The sequence below is a fragment of the Misgurnus anguillicaudatus genome, chromosome 11 (genome assembly GCF_027580225.2).
Source record: "Misgurnus anguillicaudatus chromosome 11, ASM2758022v2, whole genome shotgun sequence".
In the NCBI taxonomy this organism is placed as follows: Eukaryota; Metazoa; Chordata; class Actinopteri; order Cypriniformes; family Cobitidae; genus Misgurnus; species Misgurnus anguillicaudatus.
In genome coordinates, this window is record NC_073347.2 from 23,113,710 (window position 1) to 23,132,799 (window position 19,090).

At 38.9% G+C, this 19,090-nt stretch overlaps 1 long non-coding RNA gene across 2 annotated transcripts in view; it reads right to left on the reverse strand.

Moving 5' to 3' along the window:
* LOC129415585 (uncharacterized) overlaps positions 1-19,090 on the reverse strand; it is a 129,386-nt gene that overhangs the window by 54,764 nt on the left and 55,532 nt on the right. The window lies entirely within an intron of this gene.

Below are 19,090 nucleotides of genomic sequence, written 5' to 3' on the forward strand. Positions count from 1 at the left end.
TCAGGGACCAATTAATTCAGCAGAAATGAACTAGAGCCATCAGTCGCTGAAAAACTCAGTGCAAAGAGAGCAAAGTAGCTTACTTTGGAAAAGAGAGAGAGAGCGAGAGGAAGCCGCGGAGAAAAGCGAGAGAGAAAGAAAGAGAGGAGAGTGCGTAGAGGAAGTTAGTCTGACAGAAATTGGTCATTTAATGCTTTAGCGCACTGGAGACAGCCCCTGTCATAGAGAAAAGGCATGGCAGGGCTCCCCTGGTGCTTTATTTATTAATTATCCAAAGCAGCGAGGGGCATTTAACTGTCTCACTCCAGGGCTGTCAACCCGATTTCTTGTCGTTTCCTTTCCATAAACAGATCCTTTAACACTGAACTCAGGTTAATAGAACAGAATTCCATCCTATCATTTTATTGGGAAAAATCTTCCAGAATTATGTTTATGTTTGGAATGGAAATGTATTAAAAAGGAGGATTACCTCAACCCTGTGGTAAAAAAATCTTAAAAGTTTCATGATTAATCACAGGCCTGGTAAAATAGCAGGAAATATTATACACTGACATGTGAAAAAATATAAAAAATGGTTGTTTCAGCCAGGGCTTTGAACCAGATTTTTTCCCAATTGGTTTGTTCCGAACAGAAACAGTATTTTAATGTTTCCGGTTTTTGGTTCAACCTAAAGTTGACATTCCTGGTTAGAACAAAAAAATAAAGTTCCTGAACTGGTTAATAACGTTCCATGTTAGCTGTGGGACATACAAACAAGTAGGCTGATCATTAGGAGATTAAATTTAAATTATTAGTCTACATAATTTTCCTTAAGTCTCTATCTTGTCGTCAAATGTATTTTAATGGACTACAGTATGAGACACAGTAGCGCAACTCTCTCTAAAGTTTATACATCAAGAGTTCTGGGGCCTCATTTATAAAAGTTTGCGTAGGATTTGCGTCAGAAGTGGGGTACGGATGAAACATAGGACGCACGTACGCACAGAAATATTCGGATTTATAAAACCGTGCGCACGCACATCCTACGCATTTTTCCCTTAATAAATAACAATTCATTCTAAATGTAGCGCAGCTTTTGCGGCTTCATGACAGGCCCATAGTTGCCCATAAATAGTCCGTGAAATGCCCACAAGTTAATATGCATTGATTGCGAAATCAAAAAAACGTAACTTCACTCAATGTGAAGTAGAAATTATCGTTGGCGAGGTGGAAAAGAGGAGAAAAATGGTATTTGGAGTGCACAGTGTGGGCATTACTAATGCCAAAAAGGCACTTGAGATATCTATCTATCTATCTATCTATCTATCTATCTATCTATCTATCTATCTATCTATCTATCTATCTATCTATCTATCTATCTATCTGTCTATCTATCTGTCTCCTTAATTATCTATCTATCTATCTGTCTCCTTAATTATCTATCTACCTGTCTCCTTAATTATCTATCTATCTGTCTATGTAATTGCATCTATATCTGCTCCGCCAGACGGACACATTGACGAGAATATCAGTTTTGTACGTTATTTCGTTCTGTTAACGATATTCTTTGAGGATGAATTGAACAACATGCCAATATTATTGCAGAACATATTTCACTTTTCTTTTAGCAAATATGTGTTCATTCGAATTTTCGATTGATTTATTTTTTTGTTTCACTGCTGATCGATCAAACGGGTGTTTGTGTAGGCTGTTAATTGTAAGACTTGCTTTTGTGAAGTCTTCATGTTATTTATGAAAGGCAGTGTTGTCCTTTTCACTTTCACTTTCACGTGTTTCTTCCATCTGCCGACGGTGTCGCTGTGAAGGACGTAAGAGACTACAGGTGATAAATCCATCCTTTCTATACTAGTTAAATGCTTATAAGTAAAATCAATACACAGACACAAGTAAAATGGTTAAATTTGAAGTCTTTTATTTGGCTAGTCTAATGTGTTTTTTTTTCTTACCATGTTCTTTGTGTGTTTGATGGTGGTCGAGTTTCTGAGGTTGGTCCGTCATTAAAAGAGGTCCGGGCGGAAACTTCAGCCATATTTATACCGTTCCTACCGACGGTCCAGACCAAACCATTGGCATCCACAAGAAAGGGGATGCCAACTATGTTTGCTCATGCATATTGCTAATAATTTTGATAATATGTGATGTGGGAAATTAAAAGTCATGTTAAGTTATGTTTATTGTGTATTTCGTATGTGAATTGTGTAGTTCTTTGTTATTAATGTGTGTAATGGCCATTATGTTAGTTTTGTGTCTCCTATGTGTTGTAGATTGGTGCTGGTCGCCAAGGTATAAGAGGGGTGTTTGGATATTGTAGGTTAGTTGTTGGTTGTGGGTCTGGAGTGAACATGTTTAAACTGTAGATTTTGGACCTCTGGTATTTTATTGTTGAGAGGCATATACAGAGACAGCCATTATTAGCTCCATTTTTGAATTACTTTATTTTGTTTGTTTTTTCTATTTTTGGTTTATTCTTGTTTTTTTGTTACTTTGTACATGGTTGCCTTGTATTTGAGACAATAAATTCTCAAAATATTTTTGCATGAAACTACTGCCCCTGTGTATTTTTCAACCCTTTGGCCATGACTCTCACAATTGGTGGCAGCGGTGGGATTGCCAGTAAGGGGCAGTAGTAGCTAATATTTTACCACAGTCTGAAATGGGACCGAAGAAAGCAGTAAAGCTGGATGAGTTACCAGCCATAGTTACGGCTACAGGAGGTGAGGATTCTGAGAATCTATCGGCTTTAAGAAGCTCGCAAGGGGTTGCCATGGAGGAGTTACAACAGATGTTTCGGACACATATGCAAATGCAACAGGAAAGGGATAAGCGTATGGATCAGGAAGCAACTCGACAGGAGACACGATGGAGGGCTCTCCAGCATCAGTTTACTTTACTTCAAGAAGAGGTCCATGCGAGGGCTACACCCATACCTGCTCCCCTCTCTGGTACTTCATTTACTCCAGTAGGTCCAGGAGGTGCACAAGGTGGTGTTCATCAGGGGTCTCCATCAGATGGGCCTATTGGGCAAGGAACAGGGCAGCTGGGGCCCATGGCAGAACCACGAATGCAGCCACTTAAGGAGGATGATGATGTGGAACATTTCCTTACTACTTTCGAACGCATAGCCAGGGCATGCCGTTGGCCGATGACTGATTGGGCTGTCAGGTTAGTGCCACTTTTAACGGGCAAGGCCCGTAGTGCTTATGTGAATATGGACATAAATGAATCTCTTGATTTCGAGAGTGTAAAAGCTGCAGTCTTGAAAAAGTATGACATTAACCCAGAGACATATCGTTTGAGGTTTCGATCCGCAGATGTGGCTCCTGACGAGACCCCTAAAGAACTTTATGTACGCCTTAAAGACACTTTCAACAAATGGGTGCAGCCAGAACAGCGGAGCAAGGCTGAAGTCGCTGAGGTCATTATCTTGGAGCAGTATCTTCGAATGTTGGCCCCAGACCTTCAAGTATGGATAAAGGAGCATGACCCTTGTACTGCTGCAAAAGCTGCAGAACTTGCTGATGTGTTTGTGGCTGCTCGTCGACGAGGTCAACCATGGTCTTATAATCAGTGGAAAGCTTCTAAAGATCCCAGAAGACCAGGGAAAATGTCTTTCTCTCCAATGAAGTCAAGTACGACAGGAGGTAAGTTTGTGGGTGCGAAGGGTGGTCCTGTAAGTGAGAACTTAGGGCACAATGCCAAAGTTATCATATGCTATCAGTGCGGTCAGGAAGGACACACTAAGCCCAAGTGCCCCAATAACCCCTCCACACATGCAAATATGTGTAGTGTGCCTAGACCAGAAGCTCCTGCTAGAGTAGGACAGAGTCTGTTGCATTATACAACCATTTTGTTAAATGGGCAGGCAGTTAGTGCCTTAGTAGATACAGGAAGTATGCAGACGCTAGTTAAGGCAGAATTAGTACCACTTAATCTTTGGGACCACGCATCACCTGTAATAGTTAAATGTGTCCATGGTGATGAAAAGCAATACCCTACTGCTAATGTGTATGTGACCGTACAAGGGCAGTCATACTTGTTGAAGGTTGGCCTTTCACATGAATTATCATATCCAATGGTGTTGGGTCAGGATTTGCCCATTTTGTTAGATCTCCTTCCCTCTATACAGGAGTGTAATACTGTAGTAACTCGTAGTATGGCCGGGAGTATTGAGAAGGATGGATGTAGATTTACTGGGTGTTCTACCCTTTTATGAGGCAGACATTGAGGTAGAGCCAGGAAAGACTCGTAAATCTAGAAGTCAGAGGAAATGTGAAAAATTTAGGCATTTAGTTGTGAGTAAAGATGAATTCATCCCTGAGAATCCGTTGGGTTTCAAAGTACCCCAAAACCTAGCGGAACTGCAGAAACTAGATGTTGCTATCGGGCCTCTGTATGATCTTGTTAGGAAGCAGCAACAGGCAGGCCAGGTAGAGACAAAAAGTGGTCAGGGAATTTTCTTTCTTGCAAATAATGTTCTATGTCGTAGGCAGGGATCTGAGTCCCAAGTGGTGATTCCCAAAGAGGGTAGAGAAATTGTGCTTTCGCTGGGCCACTCTGTGCCCTGGGCAGGGCATCTAGGAAAGCATAAAACTACCGCTCGCATAAAGCGTTATTTCTATTGGCCCGGGATGAGGAAAGATATCAGTTTGTATTGTAAAACCTGTCCACAATGTCAGCAAACCTCTTTGAGAGGTCCTCCTAGAGCCCCTCTTCAGCCACTTCCTATTATAGGGGTACCCTTTGAACAGCTAGGTATGGACATTGTTGGGCCACTAGAAAAGACTAAGGCAGGAAACCGTTATATGCTGGTCATCACAGATTATGCCACAAAATATCCTGAAGTCTTCCCACTTAAAACCATCAAGGCTAGAGTAGTAGCTGGTTCACTCATTCAACTATTTTCTAGAGTTGGCTTTCCTAAAGCCATGGTTACAGATCAAGGTTCTAATTTTATGTCTGAATTATTAAAGCAGGTGTATAAACTTTTAGGCATAAAGGGACTAAGGACCACTCCTTACCATCCACAAACTGATGGCTTAACTGAACGGTTTAATCAAACTCTAAAACAAATGCTCCGAAAATTTGCCTCTGAGAAGAATAGTGACTGGGACCAGTGGCTCCCGTATCTACTCTTTGCATATAGAGAGGTGCCTCAGACCTCTACAGGATTTTCTCCTTTTGAATTGTTGTATGGGAGAGAGGTGAGAGGACCACTTACACTATTAAAGGAGATATGGCAAGGAAAGCATGATGATATCCATTCGACTAATGTTGTTGACTATGTGATCCAGATGCGAGAGAAGCTGGAAACCACGAGTGATCTTGCCCAGAAACACATGGCAGAGGCGCAAAGACAACAAAAGACCTGGTATGATCAAAAGGCCAGACTGAGGAGCTTTGAACCTGGTACTCAGGTATTGGTAATGTTACCTACTGACTCAAGTAAATTAACAGCTAGATGGCAAGGTCCTTTTAAGGTTTTGAGAAAACTTGGGCCCACTACCTACGAGGTAGAAAAGTCTGGACGAAAGCATTCTAAGTGGATATTGCATGTTAATTTGCTTAAAGAGTGGTTTCCCAGATCTGAAGAAAAGAGAGAGATGCTGTTAATCCAAAGGGTAACTGATGAGGAAGAAATTGAAGCCCAGTACTTGCCTGTTTCAACACCTTCGGTACTGTCTCTGGGTCACCTCTCTCCAAGTCAGCAATCTGCAGTCAAGAAGCTGTGTGACCCTCAAGTTTTTCAAAAAACACCAGGACACACGAATCTAGTTGAGCATGATATTGTACTCAAAGAGGGTGCCTCCCCAAAGCGGGTGAGTTATAGAATACCTGAACGCCTTCTAGTTGCATTAAAGGAGGAGTTGGATGAGATGCTGGCCATGGATATCGTGGAACCATCAAGAAGTGAGTGGTGTAGCCCGGTGGTGCTGGTGCCCAAAAAAGATGGCAGCCTAAGGTTTTGTATAGACTTTAGATATCTTAACACTGTGTCAAAATTTGATTCCTACCCAACTCCAAGAATTGATGAACTTATTGACCGTCTGGGTAAGGCCAAATATTTAACAACTATTGATCTATCTAAAGGCTACTGGCAGGTCCCGTTGAGTATCAGAGCTCGGGAGTTGACCGCCTTTCGAACACCTTGGGGGCTGTATCAGTTTTCAAAGATGCCCTTTGGCCTTCATGGGGCTGCAGCCACATTTCAGCGCCTCATTGATCAGGTACTAACTGGCTTAAATGAATTTACATCTGCCTATTTAGATGACATTGTTGTCTACAGTTCGACCTGGGAGGAACATCTGCGACATCTAGAGACTGTTATTAACCGAATTCAAGCAGCAGGGCTCACCATCAATCCATCCAAGTGTGCTATTGCAAAAACAGAGGTTGAGTATCTGGGGTATGTGATTGGCCATGGGGTTATAAAACCTCAAGTTCAAAGGATCCAGGCAATACAGAACTGTCCACTTCCACAAACCAAGTCGCAAGTGAGATCTTTTTTAGGAATGGCAAATTGGTATAGGAGGTTTGTCCCTAATTTTTCTGAGAGAGCTGCTGTGCTTACAGATTTGACTAGGAAGAACTGCCCAAACCATATCTGTTGGAATGAGGAGACAATGCAAGCTTTCCAGGATGTTAAGCATGCTTTGTGTCATGACCCAGTTTTGTACTGCCCAGATTTTAATAAGACTTTTATATTACAAACTGATGCCTCTGGTATTGGAGTTGGAGCTGTTCTTCTCCAGGGGACCCCAGAGAACCGTCACCCAGTCGCTTACATAAGTCGCAAGTTATTTCCTAGGGAGGTTCGATATTCAGTCATCGAGAAGGAGTGCTTGGCGGTAAAATGGGCACTCGATACCCTAAAGTACTATTTGCTTGGCAGGGAGTTCATCCTTGAAACAGATCATAAAGCCCTACAATGGATGGACCGTATGAAGGATTCGAATGCCCGAATTACCCGCTGGTATCTGTCTATCCAACCCTACCGATTTTCCATCCATTATGTCCCAGGTAGAGACAATGTGACTGCAGACTTTCTGTCTCGCCTGCCCGCATGAAACTGGAGAAAGGGGTGTGTGTGAAGGACGTAAGAGACTACAGGTGATAAATTCATCCTTTTCTATACTAGTTAAATGCTTATAAGTAAAATCAATACACAGACACAAGTAAAATGGTTAAATTTGAAGTCTTTTATTTGGCTAGTCTAATGTGTTTTTTTTTCTTACCATGTTCTTTGTGTGTTTGATGGTGGTCGAGTTTCTGAGGTTGGTCCGTCATTAAAAGAGGTCCGGGCGGAAACTTCAGCCATATTTATACCGTTCCTACCGATGGTCCAGACCAAACCATTGGCATCCACAAGAAAGGGGATGCCAACTATGTTTGCTCATGCATATTGCTAATAATTTTGATAATATGTGATGTGGGAAATTAAAAGTCATGTTAAGTTGTGTTTATTGTGTATTTCGTATGTGAATTGTGTAGTTCTTTGTTATTAATGTGTGTAATGGCCATTATGTTAGTTTTGTGTCTCCTATGTGTTGTAGATTGGTGCTGGTCGCCAAGGTATAAGAGGGGTGTTTGGATATTGTAGGTTAGTTGTTGGTTGTGGGTCTGGAGTGAACATGTTTAAACTGTAGATTTTGGACCTCTGGTATTTTATTGTTGAGAGGCATATACAGAGACAGCCATTATTAGCTCCATTTTTGAATTACTTTATTTTGTTTGTTTTTTCTATTTTTGGTTTATTCTTGTTTTTTTGTTACTTTGTACATGGTTGCCTTGTATTTGAGACAATAAATTCTCAAAATATTTTTGCATGAAACTACTGCCCCTGTGTATTTTTCAACCCTTTGGCCATGACTCTCACAGTCGCCATTTCCCTGGGTCAGAGCTTGCGTGACGGACAGCACATTTTCTCGTCAAGTTTGCTTTTTATAAATAACAAGTATTGCGTAGAGAGTGGCGTACGCCTTCTTTTGTGCGTACGCAACGTTTATAAATGAGGCCCCAGATCTTTGAAGGGCATAGGGATAATCACGTTTGATTGGAGTTGTTCCGGACACATTCAATCGCATGTGTGTCTGTGCGTACAGAAAATTGCTCACTTTAGCACCTTTTTGTGGTTACATTTTTTAAAATCACTTAAGTGTTAACATTTGCAAGCCTTTGAAACACGTGCAAATGATCAACTTTTACCCTATTTAAATTTGCGTATTAATCCGCAAATCGCATGCGAGCCGAACCGTGGGTCGTGATCTGTATGGATCACGGATCAACTGCGATCCGGTACACAACTAATTTGCATTAAAAAACAAACATCTTGAGAAACTTGATACAATATTTACCTCTTATGATTGAGCATTAAAGGCTTGGGCTTGAGTAGGCTACTTGCTGGCAAGCTTCTCAATTCTCCAATGAGTCAACGACGACCCGAGTCATATTGCATAGAAATCTTATCAAAAAACGGAAAAATTACGGTATTAACCGGTTACTATAATTTTAAATATACGTTTCTGTTCCGGAACATAATTTTTAAAAAAGTTTCTGGTTTCGTCTCGGTTCCTTGCAAAACATCAAAAGTTTCTGGTTTTCGTTTTCGTACCGTGAACTGGTTCAAAGCCTTGGTTTCAACCCATGTTTGGGTTAAATTTGGACAAACCCAATCTACCTAGTGTCCAGATTTGTACCAAGCATGGGTTAAAACAACCAAGCACAGGTTAATTTAAACCAAACAGTTGGGTTTGTCCACATTTTATTCAAACATGGATTAAACAATCCAGCATTTTTTCATTGGATTCACATCTGTTGTCACGGTTATGTGCCTGGCCTAAACTTAACTTCCGGTCTGTGTTTGTTTATCGATCTGGCTACTGTATAAACTGATCTCTGGAACGAAAATACTTTTTTTTCGGTTTTCAAAGACAAGGAGAGATGGATCACCGCTGCGAAGAGAGGTTTGGCAGCCAGGCAAGAATTCAAGGATCTGTAGCTAACACTGTATACATTAATTTTACACAGTAACGTTAGCTCAGTGTAATAGTTGATATGCTTTAGCTAATTTGAACTATAAGATAATTTACTTGTTATTTATTTTGTTTGTTATCAGAAATAATCTACTCTAAAATGACTCCGTTATTTTTGATTATTTGCAGAAGCCTACTGGAAGTTAAAGGACAAGTTCGGTATTTTACACTTAAAGCCCTGTTTTCATATTGATTATGATGAAATAAAACGGTTTTGACTGAAATTTCAACATATGCGGCTGGCCTGAGAATTTTCGGGTGTTTGTTGTTTCACCTCCCACCTCTTGACCACTCAGTGAGTTTCACGTCTTTGTAAACGAAAGTTTAATGCATTTTAGGAAGGATTGTTCCAGTGCACCTATGCCATTGCAGAGGTAGGAGGTGATACAACAAACACCTGAAAATTCTCGGGCCAGCATCATATGTCGAAATTTCAGTTAAAACGTTCCATTTCATCATAAACAATCTGAAAACAGGGTTTTAAGTGTAAAATACCGAACTTGTCCTTTAAGTTTGGGACACAAAAGCTGTTTATGTTGTTGCAGCTGAAACCGTCTATAGGTACTTATTTACCTGTGTAGTTCAAAAGTATTAGGCCACCATGACAACATTAGATTGGTTGGTTATGCAATTGTTTAGTGACTATATATAATTATTTAGAGACACCTCTATTTTTTGCATTTTTTGTGTACATATTTCCTATATTTTCTGTTTGTATCTTAAAAGGTATAGCGAAAGATTTTCCTGAATTTTTTTAAAGAACCGCCCTCTCCACCATTTTAAAACATGCACATACGCAACACTCTACCTGCTCCCGAAAGGGAACGCCTATTAAACATGTACTTTTACTAGTACTAGTAGTGATTTTAAAAGGATTTCTTCAAATAGCATGCCAAACTTTACCTGCCGAGTAGAAACGTCGCTACTGAGGCATCAGTGGGAAGCCCAACCTGTGCTTTAAGCGCACGCCAGCATATGAAATATTCTCCCAAAACACTCTTGCGGCCCTCAGACATTTTGAAAAAAAAACACAGTGAGAACGACAAAACGGTATCTCACTAAACACATGCACTTGAAAGTGCACATGCGCAGAAAGCGAAAACTACATAGGGACGAGCACGTAAAACGGATTACGTAAACATATCACCAGAATGATTGACAACTAGGAGGACCAATAGTCTTGATGATCCACCCGGAAAAAGAAAAACCTCCGCTTGATATACCTTTAATAAAGAGAGCAGAAATAAATATGGATGATCATTAAAACTTGCTGGTACTTTTGCGCAATACTGTATGTTTTACTTCAGGAAACAGCTATTTAATTATATGCATTATTTATAGATTTACATATGTATTTGCCAGTCTCTTGTGTTAAAAACAAAATCACATGATCGATGAAAAAGTAGATATTATTCTCGCTCAAATTTCTCCACTCCTGTTTCCTCGATGCTTCTTATCTTTTGTGCACTTGTCCAGAATTGGATTAGAATTAATTAGTATCTACGCTATCTTGTCCATCAGGAAACATCATTACGGAGTCGGATGAGTCCAGGATGGGCTTTGAAGCAGCCCAAACTAATTAAGGTTGTTGTGTGATTTTTGGCCTGGTGATCAAGAGACTGTTGCCTCATCCCATTGGTAATTATGATGTCCATATGGTCAATGCAAAGCTATCTAAGCATGGGAAATACTATCAGTGTGACGTGGTTGCTGTGAAGCCAAAAGTTTGTTCTTCGCCATTGTGAAGGGTCTGATCAGAGACTGAATAATTGATGGGGTTCATTCATAGCCAAGACGCTGGGCCTGCTGTAAGGGGAAGCTAAACTCGGGCATCTGTGGATCATCCTGTCCCAACCGAAAGGGAGTGAAATTTGAGGCCATAGCAAAGGCCCAGGTACCAAGTACATTGGTCTTACATAGACCTTTTAGATTATCTGCTAAATAAAAAACTAATTTAAAAGATTTATCTCTATACGAAAAAAATGATCATATAGTTAACCACATAAGGAAGTTTTTCAGAATGCATTTAATGAAATTGTTTCTTTATTATATTTCTCAACTCTTTAGATATACAACTGATATTCCCACTATACAGAACTTTACATGTAAGTTTATTGGAACTATACCAAAAGCCTTTATCACAGATTAAATGATGAGTGATCACCCATGGGCTCTCCAATCGGAGTCTAAACTCCACACTTTAGGTCCACTTGAACCCCGGCTCCTCTATCAGGCTCGCTCGGTCGACAGTCTGCTGAAAGAGCGCTATTTATCACAGCCCCAGTAACCTGATAGACAACAGCGGCACGCCAGCTGAGTGAATCTGACAAATAAAATAGAGAAACTAACCGAGAAGAAAGAAGGTGCTTAGGTAAACTGTCTTTCTGAAGTGCGCTCCTCACCGCGTCTCACTTGCCATGTTTAAAGTTGACTTGTTTTCTTAGGTAAGGTAAAGAGCCGACGGATGAGTGTGTCAGTAACTAAATGCGAAGCATTGAGGCCTTGAGCGTGGGGATTGCTGACGGAGGGCACATATCAGATCGACTTTAAGTGACTGGTAAATAGATGAATGAAATACTGGCACGGGAAATTCAGAAGGGAGTAAAGATACACTTTCGGCATGTGCGGATCTGGGGTGTGGTGTGTGCTAAATGATATAATGTAGTTTTGATGTCATTCATTGTTTTCATTTGTATTGATGTATGTACAAAAAAGTAGGAAAGCTTAATTGTGACAACTATATAAAACTATTAAAGAAAAGTTATTTCATTTAAAGGTGTTTATACTGACATGCGACACCCCTGCTTAACAAAACGCGTGACTTCTGTGTTTTTGGAAGAAACCGTGTGACTTTGTGTGACAACTAACCCCATTCTCCTCTAGCACTAATCTCAGTCTTTAAAAACACAAGAAAATGATATATAGAAATGACTTTATTTAAAGCATTATTAAAGTCACCCCAGTCTCTCGATGTCCTGCTATTTTAAGTAAGGCTACTTTTTTTCACTTTCAGCACACAAAGCTGAGCAGCTCATTTCTCAGCCTAATGCAAATGGAAAGAAAAAACTGAACGCAGAGGAAGATAAGGAGATGTGCAGCAGAATATAATTAATTAAATGAGACTAATTAGGAACATGAGAGCAGGTGCCAGGCTATGGGCTGACAGCACAGACAGCAAGACAACATGAGAGACAGAGAGAGGAAGAGAGAGAGAGAGAAAGCGAGAGAGAGAGAATAAAAAACACTCCGGTTAAGGGGTGTAACATGACAGAAAGAGGGACAAAACAACTTTCTGCGTTTTGTCATGTGAAACCCCACAGGAATAGGTATGACAGAAACCATAGACCCCGGCACCATAGGGGTCTTTCCATTGTTTGAGACAGATTATTTTTTTGGCAATTGGAAGTTTGCACAAGCGCAAGATTTTTCCCCCTAATTATTCCAGCATATGCTCAGCACCGGTGGTGGCATAAATTGTTCTCTCTCTCTCTCTGTCTCTCTCTCTCTCTCTTTCACTGTAGTACAGAATGGGTGAAGCATGTTTCCCCTCTGGAAAACTTAAGTGAGATTTCATATTTAAAAATCAAGATGACAAGACTATCTGCCTTTCTTTCAAGTTCACCTGTGCTTATTAAGATACGTTTTGCTTCCAACGATACCACAGAATCGAGAAAATTGAGTACAACATATGACACACAGTTTCTCTGCATCATTCTGCCAAATATTTGAAACAATAATGTAATTTAAAAGAATCAAAGCATGTTGCAAATCTGTTAAACCTTTTCAAAAATCTAAACACAAATTCAGCAGCTTCCACCTGTCCTGTAGTCAAGGAGGTTCATAAGCAGACTGATCTCATGGAAAGTGGTGTTATAGTCACGAAACATTAGATTAATTTAATTGTGTCAATGGCACAAATTTCAGCTTTTTTACATGCCTTAAGCACGAATGTCTTTTTCGTGTCACTCGCACCAATTTCTATAAATAGTTTTTCGTGGCTGTGGCACGACTTTCTTTTTCGTGTCATTTTATGTATTGTTTTCTCATTGTTAAAAATCACATTATTTTCCCTACCCAGTCTCACGAGGTTTCGTGATACAGGCTGCATCCGAAAACTCTAAATTGCTGCCTTCTGAGGCAGCTTTCCAAGGCAGGAAGGCATCAAGGCATGTCCGAATTCAATGTTTGGTTTACTTCCTGTCTCCTTAGATACCTATGCGTGGACGTACATTAAGAATGTGATTGGTCGAGCCCGGTCGAGTTCGAAAAAATTAAATGGCGGCCAAGGACCAATTTAGTGAAAATAAAGGTAGATTTTCACTTTTTACACCTTTTAATTGCATTTCTAGCGAGGAATTAGTATTGTAGTTTTCAAATATGTGATTAGTTATCACAAAGGCGCTCTCTGTTTATATTTCAAATATGCTGCCTTTGAAGTGTGTCCGAAAGTCTTTGTCTGAGCTGCCTTCATGCCTCCGAAGTCATTTCCGTATGAGGCAGCGAGGCAACGAGTCACTGCCTTGAGTTTTCGGATGCAGCGATCACATAATTTTTTATTCATTTTTTCGTGATATTATCACGTATTGGTTGCTCAACTGTTTTGTCCTTTTTTTTTTAACCATTGTCGCTTCGGTTTGTTTCTAATTTCTTTTTTTATATGTCGCCTGGGGTTAGGGTTAGAGTTGGGTTTGGGTAGAGATGTCATTTTATGTAAATCTAACCCTAAACCGAAGCGACAATGGCAAAAAAAATAGGACAAAACAGTTGAGTGATAATCACACGAAAACAGGAATTCGTTATATGATCACGAAAAAAACGTGGAAATTCATGATAATATCACGAAAAAAGAATCAAAAAATTACGTGACTATATAACAAATTTTTGTGAGAATGGGCTGTATTTTCCACATACCATACATTTTTGTAGCTCCAGATTTCACTCTCTTCCTGAAACACAAAGATTTGAAAAGCTCTGTGTCCCTGTTTGGCCAGCTAATATGTATGTTGTGATTGGCCTGAATACCTCTGACGTCAGCCGGAAATGTGACGCTCCTTACCATGTTTGAAAGATTTGCTTACAATACAATGCTGACAGGAGTTAACTTGCAGGCTGTGAATCAAAGCAGGAGGAATTATGATAATGACCTTCGTGTCCACATCAACACGCCCGTAAACTGTTGACTACAATCCGTGTGTTTGTTGCAGTCCAACAAAAAAGTGAGTTACGTTGGAAACGATAACTCGCTTCATTGTTTACCTCAGGGTTTGTACCTTTTGCATATCGTTAACATACTAATACACACTTACACAACAAAGGAAATGTAAAAGCGTGAATTGGACAATAGTTGCTCTTTAAATGGTACATATTATTAAAAAGGGTACTACCACAGTGACAGCTAGTGACCATTTTTGACCAATTTTTTCTGACAGTGTAACATTAGACTGAAATTAGTGAATAACATTAACTTGCCATACTTGACTTTTACCAAAACAACACCGAAATATGTTTTCTATTGGATTGTAATATATTTGTATAATAAAATAACAATATGCATAATATGCAATAAACTTTTGCTTGAAAATAAAATCGTACTTAGGGTAGTGATTTGCCTATAAAACACACTTTACAAACATGAGTACATTTAGCCTTTTTTCTAGATCTGTAATTGCCATATTTTTCTCTTGATACAAACCCTTTAACAGTACCGCACAATAGGTTAAAACAACAACAGGAGACACCACGGGCACGAGAGCATTTCTCATTGAGAATAACTCGAGAGAATTCAGGTTAAAAAGTCATTTCTGCTGAAAACCAAATGAGTTCATTAAACAGACTCATCCGCTGATGTTCCCTGTTTACTACAGATGAGGTTCAGCACCTCCGACCACCCTCTCCAAATAAATGTCATATTCCTCATTTTGCAGCACAGAAGATCAACGAACTGCAGTTTTCATCCAGACACAATGTATTCTTGTGTCAGGCTTTGAAATGTATTAGATGTGAATTCATGGCAGAAACTGCAGAAAATATAACAGGGCCAAAGCCACCCAATTAACCCTGTGGTGCACTTCTCAATACGGAGAACATCTTCTGCGCAAGAGTGGGGATAGGGAGCAGGCATCAGCTGATTTTAGCACAATTTACTCCTCTAACAGGTTACAAATGTGGCATGGGATGAATATAATGAGGTTTGATGTCACTTAGCCTGTGGTCATGTGTGGAATACCAAAACACTGGCTGTGACAGAGATAGACGGAAGAGACAAAAAGACATAAACAGAAAAAACAGGAAAGCAAGGAAATAGCTACAGTATATGGACAGAAATTATGTTGTGTGGGACTTGTTCGGAAGAAATAAAAAACTCACTTTGAACATTTTACCATTTTGGTGGTTTGGAGTCAGCTCGCATTACATGAGGTGAAAATGGTATTTGTCAGGCTGTATGGTTCCATAAAGAACCTTCAAAGAACATCCACAGAACCATTTTGTTCACAAAAGTTTTCTTGTTTGACTCTGTGGACCCTGTACCGTGTCCAGAATTATTTTATTTTGACTTAATATAAAATATTCCTTTAATTTTTAATGGTCTGTCATGGACCCAGTACCACATATGAGATACTGTTTGAAAGCTTAGACTCTCTACTTTCTGCAGATATGCATCACTTTGAGATATGTTTTACTGTTAGAAAGTTATTTACACTTAATTTACACTATCACCCCCCCACACACAATTTTTGATATGATTTAATATTCACATATTTCATATTTTTCAAGTATGACAAACATGGGCAAGTCTTATATCAAATGAAAGCTCTCACTCTCAGGAATAAGATTACATCGTTATTTTTGTTCTATTTTCATCACATATCCAACAATCGTCGAATGAATTATGAGGTAAAAATGGTCTTTTGTAAACATATGGGAAACTTGAGTGTGAACTGCCTCAGATAGCACAGATAGTCACAAATGATACCCCATCTTTTATATTAGGTCCTACTCTAAAAAAGTAGTCCATTCACAGCATTTTCTTTGGTTGTGTGCATGAATAATCCCTTGCTATTTATTATATGTGCAAAACAAAAAAATAATATTTATATGAAAAATGTATTTTCGCACCCTTCAGTAAAATAAGAATATCTTTTAAATACGACATGCTAAAGAGATCATTCTTTTTTGTGTGTTTACTGTCTGCTGCTGGTAACCACCAGAACTGTCTGCAGTCTGCTAGAGCACCCAGAACCAGAGTTATACACTATCAAAGACAGTATTTACAACAAAAAAAATGACAATTTGGTGTTTTATCATATGAAAAACAGCATAAATAACACTATTTGTTACAAACAGCAGCTTTTTCTGTAACTTGAAAGGGTTTTCTGCAAAATGATATAAAAGATATTGCATTTATTCCACTGTATGTGGGTATGGGAGCACTTCAAATATGTTTAGGCTGAAATTAAATTCAAAAAGGGTATTATTCCTCCCATCAGTTGGAGTAAAATAACTTTTGCATTTTTAATGATACAGAAAAAATTCATTTTTCCTCTGTAAGCTGGCAATTGCTGGAATCTGCAGGTTTCGTTACCACTCAGGGCCAGAGTTATACACTTTTAAATACAGACTTTAGAAAAAAAACATCAAAAAGCGCCTATTTATTTTTGTGTTTATTAGAGGACTGACAACACATACAACCATGTTGAGCACTTTTAACAGTGTTTTATGTAATTTCAAAGGGTTTCCTGTATAATGATACCAAACTTTTGTATGTGCACCTCTGCATGTGGGTATGAGAAGCTTTTGAAATTGGGTAGGCCAAATCCAGGCGGAAATCCCCAAAGAAATGATTATTTTAATTTGAAATGCTTTTTGAAAAACGAAAAATGGCTTTCCTGTGGCATCACTGCGAAGAACCCTCTTAATTTCTAAAAACGTACACAAACATTTTGTCAGCCATGAGCTGAAGACCAATTAAAGTTTTTTTTAGCTCTTAAAAGAGCACAAGAGACTGTTTGAAGAACTTGATGCTGGAAGTCAGGATGCTGCCAACAGGACAGCTCAATATTTCACTTGTGCTCAGCTGTCAATGGGCCAAAAGTAAAGGCTGTGAGAGAAAAGCCGAGCTCTTTTTTTAATTATCTCTGACCCGAGCCCACTGTGCATCATCATTAGAGAAACTAAATATCACTGGTCACTTACTCAGGTAGTGGTAAACGGCACAGTTAATGGGCTGAGAGGGGAAAACTGTATTCAATTTGAAAGCCTTCTCTCCTAATCCATCTCCACTGATCATGGCCTGTGCTGAGCTACACGCTTTTACATTCAATTACAATAATCAGCCTAATTCTGAGGAAGAAGTCACTATTTGAATCGAGGACTGACAATCCATGGTTATCTAGTGTTGAGACAAAACAAGGTCAAGATAATGAGTTTGTTTATATAATTATTGTAAATATACTTAAAATATTGCATGTTATATTAATTCCCATTTATATAATACATAACAAATATATTAATAATTATGAGAATATAAATAAGTTATAAAATAATTGTATTTGACAAACGTTTAGTGTGTTTCAATTTTATTCTGTGTAGTGGCAGTGATTTCATTTTAAGGGAAACATCTAACATATGTATTTAAAGGATTACAGATGTTAAAGTGGCAGTTTTACTAGTTTATTTTTTCTGCCAGGTGCACAAAAAGCTCACAGATGCGGTTACAGCACTACACAATGTCACTCAAAACCCTTTTCCTCTTTCTAGTAATGAATAAATGAACCTTCAGTGCTGTATAACAAAAGCACACCATCATAAGAGAACGCTATTAAAATCCATAACAACTATAACAAAATAATACTGGCAAATGCCTCTTTACTATTACAACTAAATGTGAGTCAAAACTTTTAGGACTATAAACTGTACTAATATTTGTTTTACCATGCGTACTGTCTTTTACTGCCTCGTGCATTTTTGTTTTCGACAGTAAGTGACCCTGAAACCTGGTCCTGAATAACAAGAAAATTCATAGCAGTCTGTTTAATCACACTGGACAGAGGTTACAACAGCTCAATACAAGAGATAAGCAGTCTTTGATTCAAACAGCCATGCAGAACCTAGAGGTAACGGTGTCAGAAAATGTACTGTCAGGAATTTCGTATTTAAATTTGGCCTGATTATCACTACAGGGATGAATAAAAGAGACTGCAGGGTAACACTAACTGGACTGTAGACTACATCTTTTCATTACTAGACAGCTGCTCTGAAGAAAATGAAGACTGTACTGTACTTAATTCTGCTTACAAAGACCAACATGTATGGGATTTAATACGAAGAAGCCTTGGATTTTAAAAGATCAAAAGAACAAATGTGACCCAGTCTTTGAAAACCCAGCTAAAGTCATATTTTGTAATTGACTGTTTTCAACATAAAATCATCCTACATAATGCATAGACCTTAAAGGGCCACTCCACTTTTTTGAAAATATGCTAATTTTCCAGCTCCCCTATGTTTAAACGTTTTGGAATCCATTCAGCTGATCTCCGGGTCTGGCGGTACCATTTTTAGCATAGCTTAGCATATTTCATTGAATCTGATTAGTCCATTAGCATTGCGCTAAAAAACATAACCAAAACATTTTGATATTTTTCAAACTTTAAAACTTGACTCTTCTGTAGTTACATCGTGTATTAAGACTGATGGAAAATTAAAAGTTGCAATTTTCCAGGCAGACATGGCTAGGACTCTCATTCTGGTGTAATAATCAAGGACTTTTCTGCCGTAATATGGCCGCAGCAGGTGCAATGATATTACGCAGTGCCTGAAAATAGTCCCCTGCTATAGAAAGTAACCAAGGGGACTATTTTCGGGCAGTGCGTAATATCACCACATCGGCTTAGAAAACCACAACATTTAATTTTCCGTCAGTCTTAGTACACGGTGTAACTACAGAAGAGTCAAGTTTTAAATAGGAAAAATATTGAAACTCTTTGGTTATTTTTGAGCGCAATGCTAATGGTCTAATCAGATTCAATGGATTATGCTATGCTATGCTAAAAGTGTTAACGCCA